Genomic DNA, 11,675 nt, shown 5'->3' on the forward strand with positions numbered 1-11,675 from the left:
GGGTAAACACGGGAAAGCTAGCTCTTTCCTCTCACGAGCGTGCCAACAAACACACTATTACCATACACAAACAAAATCACACACACCGAGGTGGGGAAAGACCACGCATACCTTGGCCCGTCGGTGTTTACCTGGAGACCAGAGGGAGCTGTGAATGCTCACAAGTCTGCCTACTTTGCATGTATGTGAGAGCCCGCAAAACACTTCTCACTGCTGTCCGTCATTTTGATTGCCCAGCATGACTCCTCAGCCCCAAACCTCCAAACGCCCCCCTCCCCGCTGCACCTCCCCAGCCAGATGGCTATTTTTTAACTGTCTGTGGGCTCCTGCACCTCTGCTCCACCACACTAAATCCCCGAGATGGCTGGGTGGAGAAGAGGGGTTTGGAGCTGTGCATGGACAAATGGTACGGAGGTAGCAGAGCAAATAAAACGGATTAAGAAGAGTCTTTTCACAGATACTTCAAAACTATTTCGGCTCTGAGCCATGAATCCTTCCCCACACACACACACACACACACACACACGCACACACGCTCACACAGTGAGACGCCCCACCATCAGAAGGAAAGATCAGAAAGACACTCACAAAGAAATGTCCAAAGCAAAGCGGCCTTGTCTTTGGTCAATACAAAATGTAAAAAATGAGCTTAGAGAGAAATACAGAAATTAGAGACGCACAAAAAAAAAATGTAATCAGCGGTTCCTCAAAACGAGATGAATTTAACACACGTCTGGTCCAGATGGATAAACAGACGCTGAAAAAAATAAAAATTTTCCCCAACAGTAAAAGCACCATACAGAGACGCTTCCAGGTCACGGTGACCAGGACGCTCTTTGGAGTGGAAGTTGTTACTGAATGAATCAAGAAAACGTAGCAACAGATGAGGTCAAAATTAGTCATGCCCCTTTAATTCAGATTATAAATCATTTTATTCAACCAAGTGGTTTGTTTCTTGTTGGAAATGAGACAGGCATATTTCAAAAGTTAATTAAATGTCAAAAGAATATTGGTTTTGAAAAAAATATTTAAATGTTAAACATTAAAGTGATTCATTTACTTGTCAATAGTCAACTTTTTGGGATTCCTTTCCTATAATTGCTCACTAACCTCCAAGTATTAGAAAGTATTTTTTTTCCATCATCCTAAACTTTACCTTTTAGATTCTTTTATCAGATTCAAGTGAGGACTTTAGCTAGGCCACTACAAAACGTTATTCCAGTCAGAAGACATTTTTCTATTAAATTAAAAGATTACTCTAAAACTAGAGGACACACTGCTAAAATTTTATTGAAGTTATCAATTTTACGTTTTCTGAAGGTAGGCTTTTGATTTAGAAATGTTGGCAAGCCCTGGAAATTTAAGGTACGATTTTACTTCCTCTAGAGGGGAAACACACAGAGACAGCTGTTCATTGTTAGAACTGCTAACAATACTAATCATCTTATGTTAATGGGGGAAGCTAAAAGGTCAACTCTGATTTTCTGCCTTTGTTTTGAAATAAATAAAAAAAATCAGATTAAAGCAACTTTTTTTCTCACACATACATAAAATGTTGCCTTTGCATAGCTGGAATCCTCTAAAATATTACAATGGACACTGCTTTTATTTATTTTTGAGTGAATCTTAGAGCAAAAAAAAAAAAAGTCAGAGTATTTGTACAGATACCTCTCTTACATGACTGGAATAGTTTTAAAAAAGTACAAAAAGAAGAAGAGTTGGCTACAGTTAGTAAAAATCTGTGTTTGGACATCGACCCAAAAAATTCTGATTGGTGCATCTCAGCAAGTAATCCATTTATTAAAATAAATGGTGAAGCTAGAAATTCTGGTTTTAATTTTCTGTGCATATGCTGGTGGGCCAGCGTTTGAAAATAACGGTACGCTCACGCCATACGGCAGCAGCAGACGTCCCTCGGCACATTAGTGCCCTTCGGAGTGGCATCATGAAAATAGCCATGACATTTTTCACACCAACAGCGCATGAGACGAGATATGAAGCCGATGCACGTTTCCAAAGTGCAGAATGACTCACTCATCCCCCACACATGTTTGGGAACTGTCATTTTCACAACAGCTCTGTTTAAAGCGAGTGACATTGATTGAGTGCTCCGAACCGTCTTAAGGAAGTTTAAACAGTGTGGTTTCTGTCTTTACAGAACAAATTGAGCTACTTAAACTGCACGTTGTAAAAATATTCAACTGTAAAAAGCAATACAGCCTGAGAGTCAGTACAGAGCTTTAGCAGAGGTGATATGAAGGAAAGCCAAATGTCACCTCTTGGCTCCATCCAGCCAAAGGTTAGATTCTTGACTCCCCGCTGTCTCCTGTCATTAGGTTCCTTAGCAACGGACTGCAGGCTATAATTAGCTTAGCAAAATTAAGATTTCCATTTTGTTAACACAAAAAACACTTATCTGAAAAGTGTCACATGTTCTCTGAAAGAAATTCTAATGACATTCACTAGAATATAAGTGATGTTTTTCTTTTCTTTTCTTTTTTTTATTTTTAAGACTTGGCATGCTGCGGCTGTCAGCTCTGAGTGAGATACACAAGTGCAGCTGTTCTGAAGCCCAGTTAATGAAAAACCAGAAGATCGAGCACGATATCACCCTGTGAGCATCTGTCAAGTGATATCCTCATATGTTCACACTATACTAATTTTCAAAACTGTAAATGTCCGCTTTATTACATTTTTAAGAAATTGACTCGGCTGATTTGCAGTCATATAATTCTCTGTACATTTTATCTGATTCATTTACAAAACTCCTAAAAACAAAAGTCACACAGCAGTAGAGGGGTACCTCTTTTAAATATGTAATAAACCACTAATATATGCAAGAAAACAAAGCATAAATATACATTTCTCTTAATCAGCAAATGCATTCCCCATAAATGCACCTGCCATCATTTTAACCTGCAATGTACAGTTGCATCCCATCACCAATGAGCATCTAGTTATGAGTTAAAGTGGAGGTCAGACACACCAGCTCCTGCTAACGTGTTACCAGGCAGCAACGACAAGGTCAACAGGATCATATAATTAGCCAGGGTGACAAAAGACCCAGCGGGATCCCAACCAGCACCCCCCACTCCCCCAAGCAGAAGAGAACATCAGCCGCCCTGTCAGCTGCTGCCAGCCTTTTGTAAATGCTCATAGTCATCATTTCTATTTAGTATGAGCTACAAAAAAAATTATTTAAATATTTTATGTTGAAATTCTCAGTCAAAACTACTCAAGGAGCTGAAATGAAGTAGAAAAATCTTAATAATTTAACTAAGTTTCTATTTATGAACAACTTTTGTCAATCCAGATGAGTAAATAGATTTTTTTTTTACCTGCTTTGCTGTTACTGGATGAGGAAATCATCTGTTTTTCAGGTTTGAGCTTTTAATACGACACATTTGGTCCATGGGAGTAAGGCAAGAAGCTTATGACTAAAATGCTGGAAATGTTGAGAGTTTATTATGCAAACTATCACTATGGAGGAGATCTATACAATACCCCTCGGCCTATTCCAGGACTCACATATTTTTCTGTGGAAAGTAAATCTAAATTATTCCAGGAAAATCGGCCTATTTGATTTGCCCATAGAGCACATCTAAAATGTTGTAAAGAAAATACAGCTTGGGGAGCAGAAATACCTGTGTGCAATGCTACTCGGCATGATTTTGGCTGGTGTTTGCAAAGCAGCCAATCCAGGAGCGCCATTTATTTTCCTTGGGACTGACTGGCTGTAATCCCATGAGCAAAGTCAGGGAAAACTGTAGATAATAGCTTCTGCTGTAGCGCTGCGATGGTTTCCACTGCACCTATTAATGCATATTAAGGTAGATTTGTTGTTTTAAACTATTAAAAGAGAGAGTTATAAGTATTTTCAGAGGGGTCTCAAGTATTAACTTGTGGGTGGCTGTGTTCCCTGACCACAAATGTCAGTGAAATAATCTTTTGTAAGAAGATGAAACTTTTTTCAAGGCCAGAAGTTTGCATATAGCTAATAACAGTATTAAGCCCATAAGAGGATGCCATGGGTTGTAAACTTCTTAAAGGTTAATTCACAACATTGAATTTAACTAAAGTGGTCTGTGGATGTGTTTTAAGGCAAGAACTAAAACACAACACTTCCATGTCGTGGAAAAACCAAAGAAAATCAGCCGAGGTTTACAAGACAATGTCAAGACAGGACAACATTAATATTTTTGTTGCATTTTGGTCTCTTGTTTACACAGAAACAGTGCCGTAGCTGGGTAAAAATTCAAACAGGCTCCAAACCGAAACCTTTTAGTGTAGTGTCAAAGTAAAATCTGTTAATTTTGGGACATTTATACCCATTACATAAACTCCTCTAGGTCAGAAAACTTCCAAAGCCTCCTCACAGACACGGCACGAACACTTAATCGTTTCCGTTGCTATTTACGATTTCATTTGCCCACAGAGCATTTTAATTCCGTTGCTATGTAAATGAAATGTTTTACGGATACGCAACAGACAACGTTTTTGAAAATGTGTCATGGAAACAGGACACAAACGAGTCTCCTAAATGGATAATGATCCAAAGCAAAACCACCAAATTAGCTCCAAAGTTGATTAAGGCAATGTTTTGTAGTTTCCATCACAAAGGTCTGTTCTCAGTCCCACAACAAACAACAAACCTGTGGTCAGAGCTTAAAAAGTGTGTGAGGATACCGAAAATGTTTTTACAAAAGTCATGCTGCTAAAGGGCAACGCAAACAGATGTAAACTTCTGACTGATTCATATTTTTGATGTTCTCAATGAGACATTTCTTTTTAATTTGAAGGAGTTTTTGCCTCACAAACACCTCAAAATCAAAAAAAAAAGAAGAGAGAAAACACTCAGTCCCTACAAAAGAAAATCACTCCAGCTGCATGCAGTATTTTCCACACAACAAAGATTACTCATCTCTGTGTTTTATCCATTTGCTGCCGAGTGAAAGACCCTGGAAGCTGAAGACACTGTAACAAGAGTTAAGTGTCTGTGAGAATGGCAGCGCTGTTAATTAGACAACTTCCCTTGATGGTTCTCCACCTCAGCTTTGATATGTAGAGGAGTACAGTAGTACTGATTGCAGAGCCATGCAAATGCTCTCATACCCACACAACTCTGTAGCAGCAGCAGGAAAATAAAAAGATTTACAGACCTCAAACAAAAGAAGACAAGTCTCATGAGTCTTTCAAAGGGTTTGTGTGTGAATGCCTGCGTGTCTTAGGAGGAGATTTATTGAAATCACAAGTTGTTATATGGAGACTCTTATTCCCTTAGCTATCACTGGATCCCCCTGTCACTGCCTTCCTTCCTTCCATCCATCCATTCAGACAGAACAGTTCATTATTTAGAACATTAAAAATGTAATAACAACAACAATCCCAATGACAGCTGTGTCTTACCACGCAGGAGGCCACAGATGAAATGGTAGGACAGACTGGTCATTATTTCACTGCCTTTACAGTCTGTGCTTTCTGTCTTCTTTAGCTCAAGGCACGAGGACAAAAATATGAGCAATGAGCACATGGGTGTGCAGGTTTTGTAGAAGGAAATTCAGCATTTGAAGAATACAAAGCGACAAAGAACAGTAAAAAATAAAACTCGGTTGAAAGCAGGAGTTATTTCAGAATAATTTGTGTGTAACAAGTCATGCGAACGCTCGACAGAAATGATAAAAACAGATGGCCGCTCATCCTGAGCTCGCTTCTGCTTTCTGTTCAAACACAGTTGTTTCTTTTCTCTGTTGCTTGAGCTGGGAGACGGTTGCAAGCGACTTGATTTGCATTCGGCTGGGTTTTCTTCGAACCGACTGACTTCAGATGTGTTGTTCTATAATTAGGGTCCCTTTGGACCAGATGAACTTGAATCTGACTGTCATGTAATGTGATTGGTTTATAGTGAATCGAGTTGATTTTTACTGAAATTTGATCTGTACAATTTGACATGAATTCAACCTGCTTGTGTAGTAAAGAGCCTTGATATGGCATTTATTCTAATTTGGCATTATTGAACTAAACTGAGCTGAACTGAAAGGTTAAAAGTTACCTGTCATTCAGAGAGCTGCAAGAAAAGTCAGAAATGACTGTTTAGTCTGAGAAAACTTTACAAGTTTTAGATAAATAACTCATTGTTGATCTTAATTTATATATTTTATAATGAATCTGTGCAGACATTTTCTCTCCTCTCCTGGTTTGGTAACATTAATATCAGGTAAAAAATAATGTACCAAGCAGAGTGACGAGTAATATTTTTTTTATTTTTTGTGTAATTTTTCTTCTTGCTTACTTACAGTTTCCCCTCAGGACTCAAATAAACCTGAGAGTTGACCTGAATTGAATTAATAAAAAGAACTGGTTTGAACTGAACTGAATTGAATGTGTTGAGAAAAAATGCATCACTCTTTCATAAAACATGTCTGAGTTGTAAAATCTTCATGGCCCAATTGTAAAACAAAAATTTGGTAATTACTTCACTCATCTAGTTTATAAAATAAAAAATCCAGCCATAAACATCCAAACAACTCTGAAAAGAATTAACTAAATATTTCATTTTGCTCAAACTGCCTGGTGCCATTTAAATTCCAGATTTATTTGTCTTTTATGTTTTTTTTCCTACCATAAATAAGCAGTGAGTTGCATGTTAGCACTTCACTAATGGTTTCCCTTTTGGTGGCCAATAAAAGTCCAGTGATTAGGTTCACACGTTGCAGTCGCACGTCGCCTTGTGTCACCACATACTGGCTACTCGAAGAAAGGCGGAGAGCAAACGAGGAGAAAAATACCTGGACCCAGCAGGACAACCAAATAAATCAATGAATAAGAAAGAAATTTAGGAAATAAAAAATATTCAGTGTAAAATTATTGTAAAGAGAAGTGACGTGGCATTTATGCATTTGTAATAAAAATATGCGCTCTTGCATTTTTTTATCCTTTTTATTTGGAGCATAAGTTTGCTGATGAATTCTTTTCAATATAAGCAGCAAAAAACATTTTTGTTTTACATTTTGGCAAAAAGGTTAAAACAAACATGCAGGCTATTTTCTAAATCAAATCTGAAGCAAACATTTGAAATTCTGTGGCACATAAAACGCCTATCAGCCATATTTCCATTATGTGGTCTGGATTGAAAAAAAAACGAAATCCTTTTTCACACCTGGAGACCAGAAAATGTCTGGAGAGTCGGGTCAGGACCTCCGTTAAGCTCACAAGAGTCGGGACAGAATCCATGACAGGATTTCCTGTGGAAATTGTTGTGCTTTGTGTGCAGCTCACTGAGGCAGGTGAGTGTGGATGAATACATATCTCTAACCTTTTCATGTTTTTATAACTAAACATGTTGCATTAAAATTATGCAACCGGGAAAAAAAAATGTGCAAATCAGTGTAAAGCAATAAGAAGCAAATTTTTATCAATCAGTGTCTGAACATGTACAAAGATAATATGCTTTATTTAAACATGTTAAAAAATATCTACTGGTAGGTGGCAAAGTACAAGATAACTAATTACATATATCTGTATCTACATGAAGACAAGATAAAGTCTGGCGATGGTGTGATATGATACCTCTTCATATGTGTGCAGTACTTAATTAGCAGTAATCCAATTTGGGGCTGCAGCTTCCTGTCATGAAAGGTGCAAGAGGGCAAAACAAACAGCTCACAAGACAGTAAAACACCAAAGAAGAATACCGTATTTTCCGCACTATAAGGCGCACATAAAAACCTTCAATTTTCTCAAAAACTGACAGTGCGCTTATAATCCGGAGCACCTTATATATAGACCAATATTGAGCCACAACAGGACTAGCAGCTACGGTAAGCAGCCACCGACTTCATTTTCCCCCGTAGAAGAAGAAGTGCGCGGTGCATGCTGGGATAGTTGTCAGAACGCTGGTTTGTTAATAAAGTTTGATAATACATTTAAAGCCAGGGGGGGGGGGGGGGGGGGGGGGAGACAGAGACTGCAGCGGCAGCATGTCGGTTGGTTTGTGTTACCCAGAAAGCAGTTGGGCACAATATCGCAACACCGTGAGTAAAACAATGACTGGGGCAGCCTACAGTCGGGGACCATTTCTTTGGAAATGTAGATGTGTAATAATAGAGTATGAAACAAATTGGCAACCCAAACTGTAGCGTCTATTCTATGCGCCTTATATACGAAAAAAGTTTTAAAATAGGTCACTCATTGAAGGTGTGCCTTATAATCCGGTGCACCTTATAGTGGGGAAAATACGGTACTTTAGCCTACAAGGGGGACAAACTCTGTGACCTTACAGTCAGGGTGAGCTTCAATCCACTCCTCAAGTGTGACTTTACCTCTGGGAGCTGCTTCATGTTTGAGCTGCTTTGGCTTTGTCAGATCTGAGAAAGAGTTTTAGCCTGTTATTAAAGCCGAGAAAAGAAGAAGGGAGAAATACAAAAGGGGGATGGGGGTATTGATGGGATGAAAGAACAAAACAGAACAGACATGGAGGATCAGTGAAAAGCCAATTTTAGTCATAAAAAATATCTAATCTTATCTTACTTTTATCGCATCTTGCCTGAGGGTGTCATTAAGGTAAGTTTTTTTTTTTTTAAAAGACAATGTGTTTTCAAGGGAGATCAAAAAAATATGGCGAGCATGCATTTTCTAACTGGAGGTCCACCACACACAATGAAGATTGTGCTAGCAGGCTATTATGATGGCAATCTCTATCTCTCATCAAAGCCTCTGTTTCCAAACCATACATGAGCCAAAGGTGTCAGCTTGTAAAGGCTCTTTCTCCAAAGCTCATCCAATCAGGCACGAATCGTCATCCAAGCTCACTATCCTGCCGACGAACACAATTCAGTATATAAAGGATTTAGAACAATTGGTCTAAGGGGTACAACAGTTGGTTGATGCAGAAGGCATTGGCTTTTTTTTCTATTTTTGAGGAATAAATAAAGCTAAGTGGTCAAAATCGACTGATTGGAACACAGCAGAAAACCATGGCAACAGCCTCCTTCTTAAACAGTTTATGGACCCGGCGTTTGGGTAAAGACAGCCTTGCTCTAATCAGCGCATACCAACACCTCCACTGCCCAAACCTCCACGAATTTCTCAGGAACAGATGTGTCAGACCCTGAGCTGAGCTGCTGCAGTGTTGGAGCCAACAGGAATTGTGCTCCTCTAACAGAATCTCTGCATTAATTATGCTGTAACCGGATGCAAGCGTGGATTAGGGTTTGTTTCAAAAGGCAGTCAGATCAAAAAAGTGTGATACTTTAATGATACTCCCAGTCTCCTGGGAATTTTTCTACTCTTCTTTGAGCACAGAAATTAAAGTTTCACAATGTTTTTGTGGCACTTTAATGTTTCAGATCATCAAATTTTAATGTCAAAAACAACCTGAGTAAATACGCAACATAGTTTTTTAACGAGGATTTCCTGTGTAAAAAGAAAAACCCTAAACCGAATTGCTGGTTGGGCCAGTCTTGGCGGCAACAACTACCATCAAACATTTCCAGTAACTGCCATTTAGTCCTTTACATCCACGTGAAGGAATTTTGAATTTCAGTCCTGCCACATCCGAGGGTTTTCACTTCTGACTGGCCTGTTTAAGGTCATGACACAGAATCTCATTCAGATATAAATCTGAACTTTGACTAAATCGCTCCAAAGTTTTTATTTTTTACCACGGCAGGAGGTTGGAGTTAGTCTTGTTACCGGTGGTTTGCCAGCTTCATCCGCCTCAGTCTCCGTGTCCTTCGGCAAGACCCTTCACCCATCTCGCCTGCTGGTGCACAATTATATGGCAGCTTCACTTCTGTCAGTCTGTCCCAGGTCCACTGTGGCTACAATGTAGCTCACCACGACGAACAGATGAATGACCAAAGCGCTTTGGAGTCTTCTGGACTAAATAAAGCACTACACAAGTTCAGGCTGTTAACATTTTGTGAGGTATTCAGATTTGGACTTTTGGTGAGTTTCAGACTGCTGGCCTCCTAAATAACCCAAATGATCTTGAGCTCAAGGTCACAAAGTGATAGCCAGACATTTTCCTTCAAGATTTTCTGGTAAACAGTAGAATTTATGGTTCTAGCAATAGCACAAAGTCTTGAAGCATGAATGCTGCCCTTAGCTGAGGCTATTGAGATCTGCAGTGCTTTAAATGTTGTTCCTCTGGAAGCTCACGCATGAGTCAAAGATGAGCTTTAGGCGTCATTTTGGTCTCCATAGGCACATCCCCACAGAATGATGATGTCACAATCATGTTATTATTATTTTTTACTTTCCACATAATAGTTGTGTATATTTTTGCATCTAGACACATTTGAAATGGTGAAATTTGACTTTCTTGTAAACATAAAAGTGTAGTGGCCATATTTCAACCAACAAAAATCTGGTTATTTTCTCTGATGCCTCATAAAGAAGTTCTTCACTCTTACACCATTCTAGTTTTTTCACAATGATGAAACTAAACAGGTTTATTTGTGTTAACTTAGAACCTCAGCACAAATGTATGCTGCAGTTTTTTAAACCGTAACTCTTTCAAACGTTCTGGTACTCTGCAGGTATGATGTCGACCCTCATCATTTCCAAAAATATGAGGGCAAAAGGCTTGGTGGTAAAGTCCATCTGAGGTCAAGAGGAGTTATCTTGCAGCAATCAAGCCTCGCCGTCGGGCGGCTGCCAAGCTGTGGCGCTGGCTGGAGAGGTAGCGGTGCTGGATGGGTGAAGGGGAGGGCCTGGAGGGGCTGCCAGTGCAGATGCCCGCAGACAGACCGCCTTGCCTGAGAGCTGCCGGAGCCTCAGACAGCTCTCTCCATCACCCCCTCCAGCCCTCCCTCGCCTCCCATTGCCATCTGTGAAGCACACACACACACACAAACACACACTCAGAACCACGGCACCAGCAAAGAGGCAGAGGGACACTTAGCCACGTTAGCAGCCTCACTAAGACCGCTGTGCCGGGTAACTGCTGACATGCTTTAAAAAAGACTAAAGCGAGTGAGAGTTGGGAAAGATTTTGGCAGAGGGGAGATGGGATGGAGGAGGAGGGGAGTTTGAGTGGAGCTGCTGAGCCAGATGGCTGGTAAAAGCTAAACTAAGAAGAACTGTAGAAGATTGAGACACAGGCCAGGTGAATTTTCTCTCTCAGGTTTTCATGACAGGTGGGCAGCGGAGAGCCGTCTGGGGTTGACGGTGCTGCCACGCGTTCAGCGTTCAGCGACTGTGTAGCATGTGCAGCCATGTGGATGGTGCAACTGTTTTTGAGTGTGAATATGTATGTGTGTCTGTTCTTCTGTTTCTGCATGTCCATATGGGCAGCACGTCTGAGTATGGCCGCATTTTATTTATTCCTTAATGCATGTCTGTCTCCTGCATTGTTAGCCTTGGTGATGGAGCCTGACACTTGCTTCAACCGTAGTGTTGCTGTGACAAGTGTAATAACAGAGTTAGACGTCTAAAGGTAAAAATGTGGTAGTGGAGGGGAGTTCCTGTTTATCAGGATTCTTAATGTGTCCTTTCTCCACTTCTTTGTGGCCTAGTCTTACATTTCCTTCGCTGCCTTTCTATTTCACTTTATTTTTAACTCTCTAATTGAACACCAGGTTACAAAGGTCAAGGGAACGGATGATGATCAGCTTCTCAGAGCTTTTGCTGCTTTTTTTGGATCCAACTTTGATAAAATGTAGGAGAACTTTTTT

The sequence above is a fragment of the Poecilia reticulata genome, linkage group LG10, assembly GCF_000633615.1.
Source record: "Poecilia reticulata strain Guanapo linkage group LG10, Guppy_female_1.0+MT, whole genome shotgun sequence".
Classification (NCBI taxonomy): domain Eukaryota; kingdom Metazoa; phylum Chordata; class Actinopteri; order Cyprinodontiformes; family Poeciliidae; genus Poecilia; species Poecilia reticulata.